We start from the raw sequence: 23298 nt of genomic DNA on the forward strand, positions 1-23298 counted from the left end.
CCTGAGGGACACCGGCATTAATACTGTGAGCTTCTGATTTTTGCCCCTCAACTACTACTCTTATGAACCTATCAGAAAGAAATGATTTAATAATTGAGAAGACATTTCCAGCAATACCATAGCTAGAGATCTTATGAAGTAAACCTTTATGCCATACCCTATCAAAGGCCTTAGATATGTCAAGAGCAATTGCCCTAGAAAGGTTGCCTCCGTCGAGAGATTTGCTAATCCTATGAGATATAACTGTAAGCACATCTGCTGTAGATCTAGCAGAACGGAAACCATATTGAGTGTATTTGACAAAACGTAGATATTATAATCATGGGAGTATAATGAAAGTTCTAAAAAAATAGTAACGTTGTTGAGAACCCCCCCCCTCGCTCCCAGCCTGTATTTATAAGAAGTGTTTGATGTGAAAATCATTATAGGCTACATATGTGCATACATGTATCTGGTGAAACAGTAAAAGAAATTGCTTATTCTTTTTGTACAAAGTTTTTATTCAAATTATAAAAAAAGAAAAGGAAATTACAAAAAGTCAATAGATAGTCAAACGGAGGAGAAAAATGTTAAAGTAGCCATGATGAATCGAGCTGCTGACGAACCAAGCACTTCGACAGGTAAGATACTTTATCAACTCTCCTATACTAACCATTACTACGATACTATCCTATTGATTACTGTACACGCAATAACCCTTATCCCCGAGTGGCTTCCGGGCCTTGATAAGTGGTGACTACCATGTAAAAAAAGGAAAAAACTGAGTTATGTGTTCAACGTTTTTTGGTACTTACTTGTACTTGAAACGACATTCACCCTGGAGGAGTTGAATCGGCTTCATGAAGATGCACATCTCGTACCGCTGCGGCCCAAGCCCGGCGATCGGAGGCAAGATCCCGAGTGAGCAATAGCCAGTCACGTCTCCAACGAGACAGGCCATAGATGAGCAGGCCCGAAATAAGCTCAGCGTCGGCTTTGATAGTCCCGAGCTACGTTCTTAGCTGGCCACCGACACGTTTTTTCCAGCCGGGTAGAGGACGTGGGGAGATAGCCTCGTGGATAAAGACCCCTGCATCACAGCGAGAGGCATGGCCGAACCATCGAAGGCGTCGGGCCCGCAGTCTTCGATGGAGAACTTTTTTTGGTCTCATAAATCCACGTTTATTTATTATCTAATCTTCCATGGTCGGGTTCATACCGAATGGTATATATATCATTTAATTGGAATCCGTTATTGAGATGAGTATTATTTATTCATTACGGACAATTATCCTTATCTTCCTTAGTTTAACTTTGTGGTCGTATATTTCAGCATGGTCCCTAATACCATAATCAGGGTGGTCTGTTTAGTATTTTTTTTTACTTTAGCTAAAAATACAAACACACACACACTGCCCGCCTGTAGATCTTCTATAACAAAGACATACAGGCAGGCAGATACATAAAAGACAAGGCCATCAAACCATATGTTTGTAATATGGAAAAAGACTGAAAGAACTGTACTCATTATCGACGTCACAGTCGCAACTGATTTTGGCCTTAATAGAGCTGAACGGGAAAAGATAATAAAATATCACGACCTTAAAAATAATCTAAAAACAACATGGTCTCTGAAAGAAATAAACATTATACCGGTTGTGATAGGAGCAACTGGCTTAATAAAAAAGAATCTTCATAAATACTTAGAAGCAATCCCTGGAAGATAAAGGGAACAGTATCTATTCTTAATATTCGGATATAAATTTAAATCATAACAGAATCAAGTGTTAGCTCCAGGAGGATTTAGCTCCCTTGATCTCTTAAAACTAACTAAAGTAAAATAAAAAAAAACATACAGATGAAGAACGACAGTCCAATTCTTCAATTCATGAAACTCAAATATAATTTGATTGAAAATGCAAAAATAAAACGAAGCCATTTCTACATTTCCTACAAAGAACACTCTAAGAACACTGCCAGGTACATAAAGTACATTTGTGTGATTTTGTTTTAAAAATAGATCCAGCCGTTTTCGAGTCCATAGGAGGCTCATGCACTTACATATACACGCACACTAATATCATCAAACGGAAAAATGATAGTGTTCTATGACAAAGACATACAGGCGGGCAGATACATAAAAGACAAGGAACAAGCCCGAAAGAACTGCGCTCATTATCGACGTCACAGTTCCAAATGACTTTGGCCTTAATAGAGCTGAACGGGAAAAGATAACAAAATATCAGGACGTAAAAAAATTATCTAAAAACAACATGGTCTCTGAAAGAAATAAACATTATTCGGGTTGTGATAGGAGCAAGTGGTTTAATAAAAAAGAATCTTCAGAAATATTTAGAAGCAATTCCTGGAAGACAAAGCTGTAACGAAATACAAATAGCCCCTTGATCTCTTAAACCTAACTGAATTAAAAAAAATAAAAATAAGGCATGACAAACTATATATATATATATATATATATATATATATATTAGTGATAGGACAATTCCAATATTTATTGTGTGTGTGTATGTATATATTATAATAGAAAAATGCGAGCATGAAAAGTAATATGGTTAAGCTTAAACATGGAAAAGTAAAGGACTAGTTGTTGAAACTGGAAAAGAAAAAAAGATATTCTAGTAAAAAGTATAAATTTATAACCTAAAATATTGCAGCATTAAGAATTGATTATATAATGCTATAAATTGAATTTTAAAAAATCCCTATTCCTGCAATATTTTTAGTTATAAATTTATATTTTTTACTAGAATATCTTGTCTTTTTCTTTTCCAGTTTTAACAACTAGTCCTTTACTTTTCCATGTTTAAGCTTAACCATATTATATTTCATGCTCGCATTTTTCCATTGTAATAATATTATATAATCAATTCTTAATGCTGCAATATTTTAAGTTATAAATTTATTATATTTTTTACTAGAATATCTTGTCTTTTTCTTTTTCAGTTTAAACAACTAGTCCTTTACTTTTCCATGTTTAAACTTAACCATATTATTTTTCATGCTCGCATTTTTCCATTGTAATCCATAATTTTTCCAAATTTCCAATAAATTCACTTGTTGTTTGTTTAATTTCAGTCTTATTTTTTTGCCCCCATAAACACATAAACAATGTACGGCACTCGTCTGCTTTCAATAAAATCACAATTATCTCCCTTTCATGATTTCATTCTCTCTGTTTCACTTGTTACTTCTCTTTTCGAATTCGTAGCAACAGTAGTCGCTTGAGACAACTGCTATCCAGCCGGGGACAACACGATACTGATTGACCTTCGACGACCTTAAAAAAAGTTGAAAAGATATTTTTCACTCAGGAGTGAACTTCGGAAGATTATCAGTAAAAGAAATACAATCGCCAAAAGATAAGCGTTTCATTATTCCTAGTCGTCAGTCTGAAAATTCACTCGCAAATGCGACTGTTTCAGTCGCAATGTAGAGCCCTGTACCGGTTGTGATAGGAGCAACTGGCCTAATTAAAAAGAATCTTCAGAAATACTTAGAAGCAATCTCTGGAAGACCAAGCTGTAACGAAATACAAATAGCAGCCATAAAGGGAACAGCATCTATTCTTAAAAGAGCCCTCGGATATAAATTTAAATCATAACGGAATCAACTGTTAACTCCAGGGGCGAGCCCCTGGATCTCTTAAAACTTATTAAAGTAAAATAAATTTAAAAAAAAACAAAAGAGGAATGTCTACTGGAGAGAACTTTTTTTTCTTTTTTTTTTTTTTTTTCCTTTTTTTACATGGAGGTCACCACTTATCAAGGCCCGGAAGCCACTCAGGGATAAGGGTTATTGCATGTACAGTAATCAATGGGATGGTGTCATAGTAATCGTTAGTGATGGAGATTTGATAAAGTGTCTTACTTAAGGGGACGGTTCATCAGGAATTTGTTTATGTTGGACTTGAAGACATCCAAGTTGTAGTCAGGTGGGAAACAGGCAAACGGAAGAGAGTTCCACAGGCGTGCACTTCTAAGAAAGAAGCTTTGTTCATGGAATCTACGTTTTGATTTAGGCACAGATAAAGAGTGGGAAAAATTATTGACAGTGGTTTCAGGTAGACGGGTGTTTTTCGTGAAAGATTGGCGAGAGGGGGACCAGAGATTGGAGCTCAGACGAGCACTTGCCATGGAAATAACAATAAAACAAAGACAGGCTGGCAACGTCTCTTCTGTGAGAGAGAGGTTGCAAGGAAGAGAAAAGGGCATCCCCCACTAAGCCACAAAGTCTATTTTGCATCAGTAGTGAGATATCTTCTGGAGCAATAGAAGGATCGCACCAAACTTGAATGCCTACTAACATTATCCTCTAGTATCTAAGGTACAGGGGTTTGCCAGAACAACCTGGCATGAGGATACTTTTCCCCTGACCAAATATTCAAAATCACATTTTATTCGCAGCCCAAATAAGATCTTCTCGGTATGATTAACCAACACTGGTTTTTACAAGGAATTGTGCACCTTTTTCAAATGATGTTACCTCAGGTAACAGCCCAAAACTGGATACTCCAACAGACTAGATGAATTATTCTCCTGGAATCCAGTAAGACCAAGAAACCACAAGAAAGATATATAACATATTTAGATGGTTAATTAGGGACAAGAAAACAATCCCTAGAACACCAAGCTGTAAGGAAGTACGAATAGCAACCATAAAGGGATCTCTGAAAACTAACTGAACTTAAATAAAAATAAAAAAACAAACTTAGATGCTAACTAGACACTATCCTTAAATGTCTAAGGACTTTCTGTACATGAGAAACCCTGACTAAATATTCAAAATCACATAGGATTTGCGGTGCAAATAAGATCTCCTCGATATGGCTAACCCACACTGGCTTTTAAAAGGAACTAGCCTGGGTTCCCGGCATTGCCTGGGCGTTTGGAGGTGTGTGTTGAGCAAAAGAAAAATGTGATAGTAGGCAGGCAGGCAGGCAGGCAGGCAGGCTTGAACCTGAACAGTGAAGGAGGAAAAGAATGTGAAAAAAAAAAAAAAAAGTGACGTCTTTGCCGTTGCGTCCATCACTAAACCGGAAGTTGCGAAAGTTTAAATTAAGGCTAGACAATCCAAAAGAGTGGATGACTTTCGAAAATATCAATGAGAAAAGCGAGCCCTCCCTGTAGAAAAGTTGCCCAGTTGAAGGTGAATGAATTAATGTTATGGGCCAATTTTATGATATTTGTCGTCCGAAGGGTCGTGCTTCAAAACGATACCAATCTCGTGAAAATCTGTCGCCTCTGTCGAAAGTTTTAGGTAGACATACAAACATACATACATTTAAACAGAGAGGTGAGATTTATATTACAGACTAGAGAGGGGTACCCGGCGTTGCCCGGGTGTTTGGAGGTGTGTGTGTGTTGAAAACTCCGGGGGTGGAGAGGTTAAAAAATAAAAAAAGTAAGTATGAGGATCGAACCCGAACCGTTGAGGCAAAGTTGTAAATTGAAGTGTGAAAAAAAAAAAAACGTGCGACGTTAACCATTGCCCACCGCGATATGCTAATGGAACACGTTTGAATTTATTTAATTACTTGGATTTGGCAGGTGCTCGTTTTAATGAGTTTAACTGCGGGATAGTATTCATTTACTGCGGATCGCTTTTTTTATTTTTATTTTCCCAAGATGTTATAGGAAAAAGACTAACCCACATGCGGCGAGCGACAAATGTTGAATATTTATCTTCCCGAAATCGAGCAAATTAAATAGACAGGCGAGCTTCGTTGTTAACTGTGAGATATTATGATTTATATGTGATATAGAAAGTTTTTAAAAGTTGTTAGACGAGCGACCGCTTCTGATAAAAGCCTTTTGTAGACATACAGAAAAAGCGAACACACATACAAACATACATACATTTTTGCTTTTATATATATAGATGGTGCACCTTCTCCAAGTGATGTCCCTATTTACTTGCCTCCTCCCCACGAGGGCAGAGTTTGACACAAGGTTGGTTTTTAATGTGGGAAACGTCTAGCTTCCCCCCCAAAAAAAGAGACACTCTGGATAGGAACAAAAATAAAAATTGTCTCACTCTAGAAGGATTTCTCATTCACTGGCATAAGACAGAAAAGGTGGAGTGTAGTATCAGAACAGATACTACACTTTGCTCCCAGCCAAAAGTAACAGCACAAAGCTGGATATTCCACCAGACAAGATGAATTCTTATCCTGGAATCCAGTAAGACCAAGAAACCACAAGAAAGATATATTATAACTAGGGCTGTGACAACAGCATATTCTTTTCATTCTTTTGACTCTCAGGTATATATCCGACACAGTAAGACTAGTCAATCAACCGAGAACCACATCACTCTATAAAAAAAAAACACAGAATACGAAGGAGGAAAAGTATGTAAAACAAAAAAAAAAAAAAATGTGACATCTTTGCTATTGTGCCCATCGCCAAACCGGAAGTGCCGAAGGTTTAAATTAAGGCTAGACAATCGAAAACTTTCGAAAATATCGACGAGAAAAGCGACCCCTCCCTGTAGAAAAGTGCCCAGTTTAAGGTGAAGGAATTAATGTTTTTAGCCAATTTTTTTATATTTGTTGTCCAAAGGGTTGAGCTTCAAAATGATACCAATCTCGTGAAAATCTATCGCCTCTGTCAAGTTTTAGGCAGACATACAAACATATATACATTTAAACAGACAGGTGAGATTTATATAATAGATTAACGAATATATAATCAAGAGTCAAAACAATGAAAAGAATATGCTGTTGTCACAGCCCTAATTATAACACATTAAAATGGTTAATTGGGAAAAGGAAAATTATATATTTTCTTAACTAAAATCAGATTATTAGCAAATATTGAGTAAAATTAAATTAACTTACAAAGTAGGAAAATGTAATTTTGATTTATTGAGATTAATATATAAATAAATAAAAATATAAACTGAAATTAAAAATAGAGTAATAATAATCTTTAGTATAATAAATAAATGTAAAATAAATTATTATTTTATTAATAAATTAAATATAAATTAAATGGAAAGGGCATGGATTTGTACTAAAAAATTTATAACTAATAATATTAAGTAAACGTAGTATAAAATTCTCTATGCTAGAGAGATAAAGGGGTGCCTTGATTTCTGAGAACTTCAACCAAAATAAAATAAAAATTAGCAGCATACACACAATCTATATTAATAATATTATGTGTCTGTATGTGTGTTTTTCTCACCTCTATGTGACATACTGAATCTTTACAATTACATAAATGCAACTTTGTCTCTGTGTGTGAGTTCCTTATAGACTCCGAAACAGCTGAACAGCTTTTCTTTAAAATTTACAGAACTTTAGTGTATAAGTGTGGGAGTGATCTTAGTTAAGTTTTGTCTCAGAATACCTCCAATAATTATCGATAAGCAAAAAGTTGCTTTTTTTTTAACACACCCACACAAACACATGCATGCACGGACTATAATAAAAACCATTAGCGATGATGCACGCGTTTTTGTTTGTGTTCTCAATACTTGTGGATACACAATATTTTGAAATTTGTTAAGGTTTATAGAAAACGCCCAGCGAATTATGAAGTGCACAACATACACAAGACAGTAATGATGTAAGCATGAAATGAACTTGACGCTGAAAAACACTCGTCTAGCTAAAACCACTATCAATAATTTCCCCCACTCTTTATCTGTGCCTAAACCTAAAGATAGATCCCCTGAATAAAGCTTCTTTCTTAAAACTGCACACCTGTGGAACTCTATTCCGTTTGCCTACAATTTGGTAGTATTCAAGTCCAATGTAAACAAATTCTTGATGAACCGTCTCCCTTAAGTAATCCAATTTACCAAATTTCCACTAACGATTAGTACATGTTCTCCTTAACCCTTATCCTCGAGTGACATCTGGGCCTTGATAAGTGGTGACTCTTTTGTAAATTATTAAGAGAAGGACGATTTCTTTACCAAGAAACCAAAATGCATTCTGATGGATTTTATTTTGCAGAATGTAATAAATTCTGTATATACATGAAAAATGATTCTATTGTTGTTTTTTTTTTTTGTTATTTAATGAGGAATCATTTGGATTTAAAATCCATTTAATATTATGCATGTAAACTTGCAAAAACATGCTTAAAATGTGTCAATATCATCCAAAGTGAAATCACACGACATCAGGTCAAATCTCATTCAGTTAATCTCAACACATTTTGAGTATGTTTTGCTTAAGTTTACAGGCGAAATCAAAACAAAAGGCCGACTGAATTTAACCTGATGTTGTGTAATTTTGTTTATTCAGCTTAATGTTGATACATTTCAAAAGTTTTTTTCTCAAGTTTGGACGTGTAATACTAAATTGATTTTAATTCAAAATGAGTCCTCATGGAACAATATACAAAAAAAAAACAAAAAAAAACATAAAACCATTTTTAATGCAGATACGGAATTTTTTTTCCTCTGGCCGTGATTTTTAACATTTGCCCAATTTTATCAAGTAGACTCCCCCTTACTACTAGCATTGCAAAAGAATTCCTATTTTTTCCTAAGTATGCCTGGAATCAAATGGAACTTCTATGAACAGAGTTTTTTCCAAGAACTTTCGACCATGTGGAACACGTTTTCATAGGAATGTTTCCCGACAAACTACCACACGGTCGTTTTTAAACCCAATGTCATCCAATATCTTTCGAGTTGTCCTGTGAATTAATCACAATTTTCAATTCATTCATAGTACTATTCGCACCTGTCCAGTGGGGTCTGGTTAGTGCTTTCTTTCCTCAGTCTTTCCATCCTCCTTGACCCTTCTCGCCTATTTGGTGTGGTATTAGTTTTTGGAGACACAAAAAAAAAAAAAAAAAAAAAAAATTACAACAGATCCCAGGGATATGGTGGCCCCCAGGATACGTTTTTTTCAGGTTACGAAGTGGAATACAATGTTTTTCTGGACCCTGGTTACGGTATTTGCCCCGTCTTACAGCGCTATTTATAATATTATTTGATTATATACGTATTGCCTTTTGCATTTTTCAAATACATCGGTAAACACTACGTTTTTCGAGCCGAATAAACATGTTACATTAAATAAAAACACTAAACAATTATCCAGTTAGGTAGTAAAATAACTTATCTTGCCTTTGATAACATTTATTTGTTATATATTTGTTTTTGTTTTTTTTTGGCAACTTTTTCAAATCTCTGTGTATAGTAATACAAACCCAAGACTACTTTTCTAGACTATCGGGTATGCTGAAAACTAATCTTGCATTTAAATTTTCCGCAAATAAGTAGTGTCTTATGTTATGCGTAGGTTCTCGGGGTTGCGTCTACATGCAAGAGCACGTGTTTGCGCATACCAAGATGGCCACAAGCAATAATATAAGAAATGACATTGCTTAATAATTGGGAAACTACTCATTTGCGGAAAATTTAAATGCGATATTCATTTTCAGCATACCCGAAAAACGTCCTCTTTTTAAAAGGAAAATGTTCAGGTGGAAATTACCCCAAATTTCAAGTCTGTAGATAGATTAAAAATTCGTTGAGTATATAGGTTGAGAAGGGGTTTGTCATGCATATATTATTTCATTTGAATGCCTACTAGACACTGTCCACGAGTGTCTAAGGTCTCTCTGTACAGGGGTTTGTCAGAACAACCTGACATGAAGATTCTTTTTCCACAGAAGTAAAACCTGACCAAATATTAAAAATCACATTTCGTATTTGCTGCACAAATAAGATCTCCTCACTATGGCTAACACACATTAGCTTTTATGAGGAATGGTGCACCTTCTCCAAGTGATGTTACCTCAAGTAATAGCACGAAACTGAATACTCCACCAGACTAGATAAATTCTTGTCCTGGAATCCAGTAAGACCATGAAACCAAAATTAAAGATATACTACAATATATAAAAATGGTTAATTGGGGAGAGGGAAATTATGTTCTGAACTTCTTTATTAACTCAGTGTTTGAGAGACAAAGAACTTTAATGGAACATTCGAATATCTATGTATCTCATAAAGAGTTCAAGTGTTAGCCCCAGGTTGTGGGCCCCTTGATTTCTGAGAACTTCGACTGAAGTAAAATAAAACAAAAAAGATATATAGGAAATTTATTGCTGTGAGTCCAGAATGAATTTACATAATATCTTCCTAGTGGAAACAATACGTAAATTCGTTCTGGACTCCCAGCAATAAATTTCCTATACACTGCTCTGGCTACATATTGAGCACTCTCGTCCGGTTTTTTTCACCACTGAAGAAATATATATATATATATATATATATATATATATATATATATATATATATAGTTCAGTGGAAATGGTAATTAATAAAAACTGAAGAAAGTGCTAAATACTGTTGTAGAGCAAATATGTGTTTTATTTTTTTATTACCATATCTTTCTGTTAAGTTACATTATTGTTTCAGCTACCCGGCCGTTTAAAAAACTTAACAGAAAGATACGGTAATAAAAAATAAAACGTGTATATATATATATATATATATATATATATATATATATATATATATATATATATACATACATACTAGCGCAGGAGGGGCACCCGGCTTTGCCCGGAAGTAAAATATGCTTAAATATGATATTTTAATTTGTCCAGATTTCACATTATTATAGAGCCGTGATTTCAAAAGTAAAAAAAAAAAAAAAAAAAAAAAAAAAAAAAAAAAAAAAAAAAAAAGGTACTTAGGTGCCATTAGCTACAATTGAAACCAAAACTAGCATTCAAAGCTGGTGATGTTACCACTGTACCAACGTGACACGCATATAGCCCGATTAAAAATTGAAGATAAACTAAGATGAATGTATAAAATATTTAACGATTTTTTAAAATTTGGACCCTTTTTGACCACTTAAAAACTATTTTAATCGGCTAAAGACCCATAAAAGAACGGTTCGTAAAAAATCCAATCATATGAGGCCCATAGTGCTGCTCCGCGATTTTTAGTTTCGGAGGAGATAGAGTTTGAAAATATGCAGACAGACATATAGGTGCTTATGAAGACTTAACTGCAAAGAGTTGCTTTTTAGGGGTATTACACCCAACTGCCCCATAACGGCTTTCAGAATAGACACCACCACCCCTAATCTCCCCATGTTAAGAACGGTTTTCGGAATAAACACCTTTTGCAGGTAAGTCTTCAGTGAGACAACCAGGCCACATTGACCAGACGACTACTAGGTTTTCGGGTATGCTGAAAACGAATATCGCATTTAAATTATATATGCACACACACACACACACACACACACACACACGTATATGTGTGCGTTTAAAAACTAATCTCTAACTGTAAACTTTTTGGTCAGTGTGCACTGGTTGTTCAACCTGCAAAGAATGTTTATTCCGAAAGCCGTTCTTAACATGAGGGATGTCTATTCCGAAAGCCGTTCTTAACATGGGAAGGTTGAAAATAAGAAAATGCCGGTATTGTTTTACGACCTACCCCAGAGCGTAATATAAACACTGCTGACCACTCCATGTTAAGAACAGTTTTCGGAATAGACAAGCCCCCCTCAGCCTCAGTGTTAAGAACGGCTTTCAAGGTTGGGGGTGGGGGGTTAGTTTAGCATGGGGGTGTCTGGGGGTGTTTATAATATAAAAATTTACGGGTTTGTATGTATCACTGTACACAGATTCGAAAAAGTTGTCAAAAAACAAATATATAACAAATAAATGTTATCAAAGGCAAGATAAGTTACTTTTCTACCAAGCTGGATATATTTTTCGTGTTTTTATTTAATTGTAACATGTTTATTCAGCTCGAAAACCATACAGTGTTTACCGATGTATTGGAAAATTCAAGATGGCGTCTGACTCCCTCTTTAACAGTAAGTTTGGGAAAAGGTGTTATAAATAAAAAACTGGATAAAATACTGTTAAAAACTCGCTCAATATATGTTACCGTGACATAGCTTGACATATATTCGGCGGGTTTTTAATAGTATTGTTTCTAGTTTTTTTATTTATAACACCTTTTCCCAAACTTACCGTGTTAAAAAGTGAGGCGCCATCTTGAATTTTCCAATACATCGGTAAACACTGTATGTTTTTCGAGCTAAATAAACATGTTACATTAAATAAAAACACGAAAAATATATCCAGTTTGGTAGAAAAGTAACTTATCTTGCCTTTGATAACGTTTATTTGTTATATATTTGTTTTTTTGCCAACTTTTTCGAATCTATGTGTACAGTAATACAAACCTAAATTTACCAAAATGCCTTTCTGAATAAACACTCCCAATCTCCCCATGTTAAGAACGGCTTTCGGAATAACCCCCCCAACCTCCCTATCTTAAGAACGGCTTTCGGAATAAATATCCTTTGTAGGTTGGACAACCAGTGCAAGTGCAGTGCACATTGACCCCCTTTTGGGTTTTTTTTTTTTTTTTTAAACTACATAGAAACCGAGAATTCGTTGAAGGTTTTCTGGTTGAGTAAGTTTTGAATAAAGAAAAAAAAAATGTTTCAAAGGACGATCCCCATCCCCACCCTTACGTAAGTCTATAAAAAAAAAAAAAAGATTTAAGGTTTCTTGTCATCTTTAAACAAACAAAAAAAATGGCCTAAAAAAAAGCATATCTTCTTATCAGGTGACAAAGACGGGACAAAAAAAAATAAAAAACGAACAGAAATAATTGTTTTAGGGTCGATATGTTTCTCCGGGAGAAAAATCAGTTGAAAGTTTCGTTAGCCATATTGATGAAAGAGAGGACAGGTTCCCTCGCCGCCGCCGTCGTCGTCGTGAAAACTGCTATAACAAAGAGAGAGGAAGGGGGGGAACATATATCTCTCTTTCTTTCTCTCCACTCACTCCCTCTGTTCTCTCTATCTTCCTCTCAAAGTCCCCCTCTCTATATATCTCTATAGGAGTTACCCTCTCCCTAAACACTATCTATCTATCAGCCTTTTTACTCTCTCTCTCTTCTTTAAATAAAACTCACCTGTTCAATTAGTTCAAGTTTTTTTTTGTTGTTTTTTTTTTTAATTTTTTAATTATTTAACTGTTTAATTCTAAATTATAACTAATTATAACTGTTTAATTCTAAATTATATTCAATCCGCTTTTTTTTTAATTTTTTCATTATTTAACTGTTTAATTCTAAATTATAACTAATTATAACTTTTTAATTCTAAATTATAACTAATTATAACTGTTTAATTCTAAATTATATTTAATCCGCTTTTTTTTTTAAATTTTATTAATATTTTTATTTATTTATATTCTTAAGTAATAAAGATTCAAAACACACCCACATATATATATATATATATATATATATATATATATATATATACATGCCTGGCGAATTCCCTTGGTGGAATGAGACACAAACGTTTGTGTACTTCAATTGCTATAATTATATGTCTATTTTATGGCATACGGTATCCGCTTTAAAAAAAATAAATAAAGGCGAACCTGAACGAGAATCAATCTTCCCCCTGTAAATTAGTGTCCAATAATTCACAAAAAAAAAAAAAAAAAAAACAAAAAAAACGAAAGCCGTTCTTAACATGGGGGAGGTTGGTGTTTATTATTATTATTAGGAAAGGAAGTTCTCGTTCAGGTCCACCAAAATAAAATCACTTTTTTTGTTTATTATTATTATTATTATTTAATAATAATAATAATTATTAAATGCCGGTTTACTTTGAAATTATATTTAATCAGTTTTTTTTTTCTTTTTTTTTTAAATCTTAAAATAGTTTTTTTTTTAATATATAATCATTTTTTTTTCTTTTAAATATTCATAATTTTTTTAAAAACCTACATATGTATAAAAAAATTTTTTTTTTTTTAATTTAATATTTATTTGAAAAGCATTACAGCTTGACGAACTCCCTTGATGGAATGAAACCTTCATGTGTAGCTGACTTGCCATAAGTATCTTTCTAGACTACGAAAATATTGAGCAGTGATGAAACAATTACTGGATTTTATATATATATATATATATATACATATATATATACACACATATATTATATATATATATATATATACACATATATATATACACACATATATTATATATATATATATATATACACATACATGTGTGTGTTAACCTGTTTAAAAATAAAATCCCACGGACGTTCCTACCTGTTTTCAAATATCTCTCTCTGCTCCCTCTCTATTAAAAGTCTTATTCTCTCTTCCCCCCCTCTCTATCAAAAATCTTATTCTCCCTCTCTCTCTCAAACAAGCCTACCCCCTCTCTTTATACATATCATAACCCCCCCCCCCCCATCCTCTCTCTCTTTCCGTCCACATTTTAGAAACATTACTAAAGAAAAATGAAATCCGACCGTAACAACTGCCGGAGACCCGTTAGCATACCTGGATGGCTTTCGAGCAAAACAAAGGCCGAAAACCAACCCCAAAACACCTGAAACAGAACGACAAATCCCCTGGGGGAGACACTTACCTGTTATTTGTATTTTGGAGACCGTATTTCGTCAGTAAAGTAGATTCTGAAACGTCCCCCAAAAAGTAAACAGCTCCTAGCTTGACGAGAGCATAGTACGGCAGTGGTGGTAATACTAACAGCAGCAGCAGCTATAGGAAGTAGGAGGCTTGGCGGCGGCAGTAGGATTGCAGTAGGAGGCTTCGCAGCGGCAGTAGGATTACAGTAGAAGGCTTGATAGCGGCAGTAGGATTGCAGTGGGAGGCTTGACTGTGGCAGTAGGAGTCTTGGCAGTAACAGTAGGATTGCAGTAGAAACTTGGCAGCCGCAGTAGGATTGCAGTTGACAGCTTGGCGACGGAAGTAGAATTGCAGTGGAAGAGCAGTGGTTGCAGCAGTACTAAACGCCAGTAGGAGGGCAGTATTTCTTCTCGCTTCAAAAGCATCGAGTAAACCTGATACAAGCAGGTCGTTACAAAAAAAAAAGAAAGAAAAGATATATTTTTAAAATTATATAATTAAAAAGCCGACCGACATGTTTCTTAGAAATAAAATAGTTAACAGCTAATTAATCAGGTAATTAAAAAAAAAAAAGAAAAGACGCTATATAACCTTTATTTTCGGATAGGTAATTATTTCTTTTATATAAGTACAAATTTTTCTTAATTAATTCAAGGTGTGTTGGTGGTATAATTTTTCTCTGGAGCGCTCATAATTGCTGTACAGTCCGTATTACACGACTAATACCAATGCTATATAACCGGTCGAATGTCTACAAAAACTTAACCCCTCTCTAAAAATGTTACAACTTATTATCATAATTATTTATTTTATTTTTTTATTTTTTTTTCTTACTCACTAGGAGAAGTCACACAGGCCATAATCAAAGATAGCTCTTTGAGAACAACTTGTGGTGTTCCCTGGAATCTGAGTGACAACAAGTCTCCCCAGATTTCCAGTATTCTCCACCTCTTTCAATAACCTTTGTAAAAGAATTCGTGTTATCGCCACAGCAGCTTACCATTGATTTCTCGTTAGCAGCGACCATTGGTCTTCACTGGAAAGCGGAGGTCTGGTTAGTGCTTTCTCTCCTCGGTCTTTCTATCTTCCTTGATCCTCCTCATTTATTTGGTGTGGTGCCAGTTTATGGTGACACACACAAAAAAATAGTTAAATAAGAGGGGGGGCGGTATTTTATAATTATACAAATAAAATAAAGGGGGGTATCTTACAATTATACCGTTGATTGCCTTTTACATCTGTAGCCGTTTGAATTATTATTGGCTCACAAGGAGCTTTCACACAGGTCATCAAAGATCTCCCATTGAAAACTTGTGGTGTTCCCTGGAAGCTGAGTGACAACAAGTCTCCCCAGATTTCCAGCACTCTCCGCCTCCTTCGATAACATTTACAAATAAATTTGCATTGTCGCAACAGCCTCTTTTCTCTTCCCTGCAACCTCTATCTCACAGAAGAGATGTTGCGAGTTTGTCTCCGCTTTGTCGTTATTTTCATAGCAAGTGCTCGACTGAGCTTCAATCTGTGGTCCCCCCTCGCCAAACTTTCACAAGAAACACCCGTCTAGCTGAAAACACTATCAATAATCCCCCCCCTCCACTCTTTATCTGTGCCTAAACCTAAACATAGATTCCATGAACAAAGTTTCTTTCTTAGAACTGCACACCTGTTGAATTGTTTTCTGTTTACCTGCTTTCCAGCTGACTGCAATCTGGTTTTCTTCAAGTCCAACGTAAACAAGTTCTTGAAGAGTTGTTCCACTTAAGTTAACAAATTTACCGAATTTCTATTACTAAAAATTACTATATTCTTCAGTTGACTACTGTACACTCTTAACCCTTATACTCGAGTGGTCTTTGAGCCTTGATAAATGGTGATGCCTATGTAAAAAAACAAGACAGCCTCTCACCATTGATTTCTCGCTGGCAATAGCCTTTGGTCTCATCTGGAATTTGAGTGGCAATAAGCCTCGTCAAGGTTGCAGTTCTCTTTTGCACTTGGAGGCAAATGGGAGGAGATGGGAATGAAGAACTTGCAGATACTCAGCTTCAATGTTACTGTTTCCTGTAACACTTCTTCATGCCATTCTGCTGCAGTTTGTTTCCTTAATATTTCAGCTGTTTTCATTATTGTTAGCCGTTGTATCTTTGCAGCCATTCCTCTGATTCCAATTTCTCCCATTCTTTTTTTCAAATTATTATTCTTAAAACTGAAAATGATCGCCTTTATTCGAGTATTCAACCTGTATTTATTTTTATCCCCCCCCCCCCATACACACAAAATAAATAAATATAAAAATGTTTACAAATGCCTGTCTGGAACTTTTCCCATTCTGTTTTCAAAGTTTTTTTGGAATTGTTCCTAGTGCTCCTACTATTATAGGTATTATTTTGATTTTCTTCATCTTCCATATCCCTTTTAGCTCTCTAGTGTATCTGCTTCGTTTCTCCTTTTCTTTTATACTCACCCTGTTGGCAGCTGGGTTAGGGTTAGGGTTAGGGTTAGGGTTAGCAACTTTGATAATTTGACAGAACTTTTCTTTCTTGTTAATTATTACATCTGGTCTTCTTGCTTGGATGGGTTTATTATTATTCTTCTTAATATTATTATACCTAACTTACATATATAAAAAAAAAACGAGCCTGGGTTCCTGGTGTTGCTGGGGTGTTTGGAGGTGTGTGTTGAGCAAAAAAAAAAAAAGTTGTAGTAGGCAAGTAGGCAGGTTCGAACCCGTGATGAGAAGGTGAAAAAGAAAGTGAAAATGGCAAGAAGTCCAGAACTATTGGAAACAATAAGAAGTATGTCGTAGTTCGCTTGAAGCATTGTTTATCGGATAAAAATATGTGTTTGAAGGCGTGTCAATGCCAGAATTATTCAGTTGTTGGAAACATAAATAAATAAATAATTCAAAGAATTTATTTACCTTACTGTAAATGGTATATTTCCTCAAATATTTTTAGGGGCAACTCCCATTTTCAAGAGGTAACAAATGTATATCCATTCTCTACGGTGCCATTTTCAGTTTAATTTAAATTTTCCATGTATTTTTTATTTTTGAAAACGTTTTTTTATTTAATGTTTAAAATTACGTTAATTATTAAGGGGAGGTAATTTTGTTACCTTTTTTTTTATTTCGTCCAAGTTTTCTAATCTAAGGAAAGTAGTAATTGTCTGTATTTTTGAGATGAGGTGTTTTCATTGATTGAGATTGTCGGACTGACTTCCTCATCTTGGTTGTTATTGTCACAACGTTTCAACCGTTTTGCCCTCCGGCATTCGTCAGGTGCTTTGTATTGAACTGGGGAACCATTTGTTAAGAGTCTCGAACCCAACCCTTTATTATTATTATTACGGGGGTACCATGTTCGGACTCCAGCTAGGCTTTGGGACATAATTGCTGATTCTCTGTTTTGAATGTTACTTTTTCACTGCCTTCGTTCAGGATTGAACTCAGCACCTTTGGGTAACTGTAAACTTTTTTTTTTACACAGTGATCACCACTTATCAAGGCCCGGAAGCCACTCGTGGATAAGGGTTATTGCAAGTACATTACGTTAGTGTGGAGATTTGATGAAGTGTTTACTTAAGGGGGCGGTTCATTAGGAATTTGTTAACATTGGACTTGAAGTCATCCAAGTTGTAGTCCTGCAGGAGGAGGGTACCTTTGCTGATCCTGCCCTGCTTCTTGATTTTGATAGCTTCCCTTAATTTCCTCAAAAGTGAAGCATAATAGGCTCCTGTAATTCTGGTACCCTTTGCCAGGAAATCTGTCATCACTACTCCGTCCTGGTCCCAGAAGACTGTGAGCATGACCTTGCCAGTGGAGGGCTGCACCCTTGCCTTCTTTGGAGGTGGTGAGTCCAAGTGCTTCCACTACATTGACCCAGGTTTCATCCTGTGCAATCAGTCTTTTGAAAAACTTTGACTCATCTTCTTGGCACATCTCCAAATTCATTCTCGAACACTCGACACGTTCTCGCTTCTGTAATGGTGTGAGCAACCTTGGAATCCATCTGGCAGACACCTTATGCATATGCAAATGGTCATGAATGATAGTTTCCACAGACCCTGTACTAATCTTGACATCTTGGGCTATTTGGCGAATAGTAATGTGCCGATCTTCCAAAATAGCAGCCTCAACTTGACGGACAGATGCCTCATCAATGGAGAAGGGGGGCGGGGGGGGGGCGACCAGGTCTGGGAGCTGTTTCCACAGACTTCCGGCCATGTTTGAATTCACAATGCCAGCGTTTTACAAGGTTATATGATGGGGCATTATCACCATAGGTTTCTTTCATTTCATTAAAAGTTTCCTGTGGTGTGCGTCCTTTCAAATACAAAAACCGGATCACTGCTCGACATTCTCAACAGGCTCCATTTCACACCTGACTCAGTTGAAACACCTGTAAAACATAAACCACAATTAGTTCAGAGCTGTAATTTGCCACATAACCCGTAGAGATATAAATCATTGCCCATGCAAAATTTCAGCTAGATCAGACAACTGGAAGCGGGTCAGGGGCATTACTTATTGTACGCTCCTCGTAAACATGTATGTAGAAAAAGATGTATACAAAGCTAACGGATATAATGCAATACAATGCAGACGTGTAACGGATATACACGAGCTGAAGTAAAGTAAGAAAACGTTGTAATGAGTTATGTTGATTCACCGTTAATCATCATCATCATCGTCATCATCATCGTCTTCATCATCATCGTCGTCGTCGTCGTCATCATCATCGTCATCGTCATCGTCGTCGTCGTCGTCATCATCATCGTCATCATCGTCATCATCATCGTCGTCGTCGTGTGAATCCGAGGATTCTATTGGTGGCATTGGTTTCCCCGATACTTTTTTTCTAGTCAGAGTTCTTTCCAGAAAGATATGAAGATATTACAGAAGAAGAAATGAAAGAAGAAAAAGAAGGAGACGAAGAAGAAGACGAAAAAAAAAGAAACGAAGAAGGAAACAAAGAAGAAGAAGAAAATGAAGAAGAAAAAGAAGAAAATTAAGAAGGAAATGAAGAGGAAGAAGAAGAAAACGGAGAAAAAGAAGAAGGAAACAAAGAAGAAGAAGGAAATGAAGAAGAAGAAGAAGAAGATGAAAACGGAGAAAATGAAGAAGAAGAAGAAGAAGAAGAAGAAGAAAACGAAGAGGAAGACGAAGAAAACGGAGAAAAAGAAGAAGGAAACGAAGAAGAAGAAGAAGAAGAAGAAGAAGAAGAAGAAGAAGAAGAAGAAGAAGAAGAAGAAGAAGATGAAAACGGAGAAGAAGAAGAAGAAGAAGAAGAAGAAGAAGAAGAAGAAGAAGAAGAAGAAGAAGAAGAAGAAGAAAACGAAGAGGAAGACGAAGACGAAGAAAACGGAGAAAAAGAAGAAGGAAACGAAGAAGAAGGAAACGAAGAAGAAGAAGAAGAAGAAGAAGAAGAAGAAGAAGAAGAAGAAGAAGAAGAAGAAGAAGAAGAAAGCACGTTTCAATCTGATAACGCGTGTTGGCCGACGTGGCAGATTCGGTCTGTTAAGGACAAATCAACTCAGATTAAAATCAGTAATCTGTGTTGCAAGCAGTAGTCATATGCACACGTTGAATGAAGATCTGCTTGAATGAACAAATTTACAATAAACGACGATGAAAAAGCCGAGAAAGACTTGGAATAACTCAGTCAATGATGACCTCAAAGAATGGCGGATCGGAACCGACGGAAATGATAGAGTTTCATGGAGAAACTCAATTCTTACCACCATGGCCAATGTGAAACGCACATCTGATGTAGAAGAGACACATTAGACAAAGAAGCAGAGTTTTTCCTTGTTTTACAAAAGAATTCACCACTTATCAAGGCCCAGGGCCCACTCGAGGATAAGGGTTAATGAGTGTACAGTAGTCAATGGGCTAATATCGTAGTAATCGTTTGTAGTGGAAATAAACTTTGTTCATGGAATCTATGTTTTAGGTTTAGGCACAGATACAGAGTGGGGGAAATTATTGATAATGTTTTTTACATTGTTAGGTAAAGTTTCAGAATAGTTAACGCCCCTCCCCATATTAAGAATGGCTTTCAGCATGATTCTTACAATATTGACAAGTGTTTCTTGTGAAAGTTTGGTGAAGGGGGGACCATAGATTGGAGCTCAGACGAGCACTTGCCATGAAAATAACGATAAAGCAGAGACAGGCCCGCAAAGAATTTAATGTAGTTTGCTTGAAGCATTGCTGAGTTTATCTATAATAATTGAGAATGTGTGGGTTTTTTTTGGGGGTTTTTTTACATAGGAGTCGCCACTTATCAAGGCCTAGAGGCCACTCGAGGATAAGAGTTAAAGAGTGTACAGTATCAGAATCATAGTAATGATGGACATTCGGTCAGTTTGTTAAATTAAGTGGAACGACTCATCAAGAATTTGTTTACATTGGACTTGAAGACGGTCATATTGTAGTCAGCTGGAAAACGGGAAAACGGAAGACAGTTCCACAAGCGTGCAGTTCTAAGAAAGAAGCTTTGCTGATGGAATCTACACGTTTAGATTTAGGCACAGATAAAGAGTGTGGGAAATTATTGATAGTGGTTTCAGCTAAACGAGTGTTTTTCGTGAAAGTTTGGCAAGGGGGGACTCAGACGAGCACTTGCCATGAAAATAACGATAAAGCAGAGTCAGGCTCACAACTTCTCTTCTATGAGAAAGAGGTTGCAGGGAAGAGAAAAGGATATCCCCTACAAGGCTACGAAGTCTATTTTGGCAAGATAAGTCCTTTCTAGCAGCCCTAGTCTGAATGAGGCAACAATACTCCATCCTTCGACGTACCTGGCTCTTATATAGGTAGAGAATTGCATCAGCAATGAGATATCTACTGGATCAATAGAAGGGTCCCACCATTTTTCACTTTAAAATTAATTTTATAAAAAATAAAACTACTTCATCAATTGGCAAATGCGTATTTTAGCGGCATAAATTATTTGACAGACAAAAAATTATAAAAACTATTTATTTTTATATAAAACAAATTATTAGACCCAAAGGCTGCAATAAAACCAGAAAAAATTTAATTTTCATCATTTTTTATTAGACGAAATATGCGACAATCAAGACTGCCATATTGCTTTTTAAATTTGGCCTTTCTAAGATTTGACAGATTGGCCGTTTTAAGGCCAAATTTGGCCCTTTTTTACGCACTTTCATGAACTATGTTTTTGGCCGCTATCTTTTGTTTTTGTAATGAAAGAGCGTAAAAAATGGCCAAATTTGGCCTTAAAAAAGCCAATCTGTCAAACCTTAGAAAGGCCAAATTTTAAAAGCAATATGGCGGCTTCTAATGTCGTATATTTAGTCTAATAAAAAATCTTGAAAAAACAAGAATGATTTTTTTTTTTTTAGCCTTTGGGTCTAATAATGCGTTTTATATAAAAATAAATAGTTTTTATAAATTTTTGTTTGTCAAATAATATACGTCTCTAAACTACACATTTACCGATCAATTTACGTGATTTTTTGGTGTATGATTACTGTCTTCCGTCACGGGTACGTACATTATAAAGATTTTTATTTTTGTTCTTTTTCCCGGAGGGGGTGGGGGGTATAGACCAACACCCAATTAATGATATAACAATTGGTCGTAACAATCTCTGCTAAGATTAGCTCTGCTTTGTACGTCATCGAATTCCCATTAATCATTTAAAATTTGATTTTCTTGTTTAACAATAAAACTACTTAATCAATTTATCTGACTACATTGCGGACGCTATGAGAAAAATGAGGTATTTATTCTACATAAATTAGTTTTCATTTTAAATTAAAACTAAATCTTACTTAAAAATAAACGTTTCTGAAATTTTGAGATGAGGATTAGTTATTTGTATTGTTCTCATCTTCAACGTGATTTTCACAACGTTTCGGTCGATATAACCTCCGACCTTCTTCAGGTGTATCTTGTCGAACTCGGTAATGTTTCTCTCTCCTCTGATCTTGAGCATGTGGTACAATGGGGGAAGAGGTGGCTGGTCACTTTTAACGCATCCAAAACCAAGCCTCTATCTTTACATCATCAATGCTCTGATCCCCATCTGGTATCAACTTAAATGGATGGCTCTCGTCTTGGGGAGGCTCCATGTTTTGACAAGCTTCTGGGTTTGACCTTTACTCCTGATCTGAAATGGAACACGTACATCAAATCTGTTTCCAGGGACGCTGGGAAAATGGTGGGATCCTTCTACCGCTCCAGAAGATATCTCACTACTGATGCAATTCTCTATCTGTATAAAAGCCAAGTACATCCAAGGATGGAGTACTGCTGCCACATCTGGGCAGGCGCTGCTAAAAACAGCCTATCCTGCCTTGACAGAGTACAAAATAGACTTCGTGGCTTAGTGGGGGATGCCCTTTTCTCTACCCTGCAACCTCTCTCCCACAGAAGAGACGTTGCGAGCCTGTCTTTGTTTTATCATTATTTCCATGGCAGGTGCTCGTCTGAGCTCTAATCCCTCGTCCCTCCCTCGCCAATCTTTCATGAGAAACACCCCTCTGGCTGAAACTACTGTCAATAATTTTCCCCACTCTTTATTTGTGCCTAAATCCAAACGTAGATTCCATGAGCAAAGCACGCCAGTGGAACTCTCTGCTGCTTGCCTGTTTCCCACCTGACTACAACTTGGACATCTTAAAGTACAACATAAACAAACACCTGACAAACCGCCCCCCTTAAGACACTCTATCAAAACCCCCAATACTAATGATTACTACAATACTATCTCATTGATTACTGTACACGCAATAGCCCTTATCCCTGAGTGGCCTTCGGGCCTTGATAAGTGGTGATCCCCATGTAAAAAAAAAAAAAAAGATGAATAGCTAATCACCCCACCCCGCCACACATACATATAACAGTGAACTG

General features: G+C 35.9%; 1 protein-coding gene across 17 annotated transcripts in view; it reads right to left on the reverse strand.

The window, feature by feature from the left end:
• Positions 1-14563, reverse strand: part of LOC145270991 (protein numb-like) — a 464442-nt gene extending 449879 nt beyond the window's left edge. For 10 of the 17 annotated variants that reach the window (XM_080126556.1, XM_080126554.1, XM_080126546.1 and 7 more), the window contains exon 1: positions 14413-14563. The gene's annotated coding sequence lies outside the window, so the exon portion shown is untranslated. The remainder of the gene's footprint in view (positions 1-14412) is intronic. The other 7 variants (XM_080126555.1, XM_080126547.1, XM_080126552.1 and 4 more) reach the window with 3 other exon arrangements.
• Between the last annotated feature and the right edge of the window lie 8735 nt (positions 14564-23298).

This window comes from Euprymna scolopes, chromosome 46 (assembly GCF_053919585.1).
Source record: "Euprymna scolopes isolate OS-2025 chromosome 46, ASM5391958v1, whole genome shotgun sequence".
Classification (NCBI taxonomy): Eukaryota; Metazoa; Mollusca; class Cephalopoda; order Sepiida; family Sepiolidae; genus Euprymna; species Euprymna scolopes.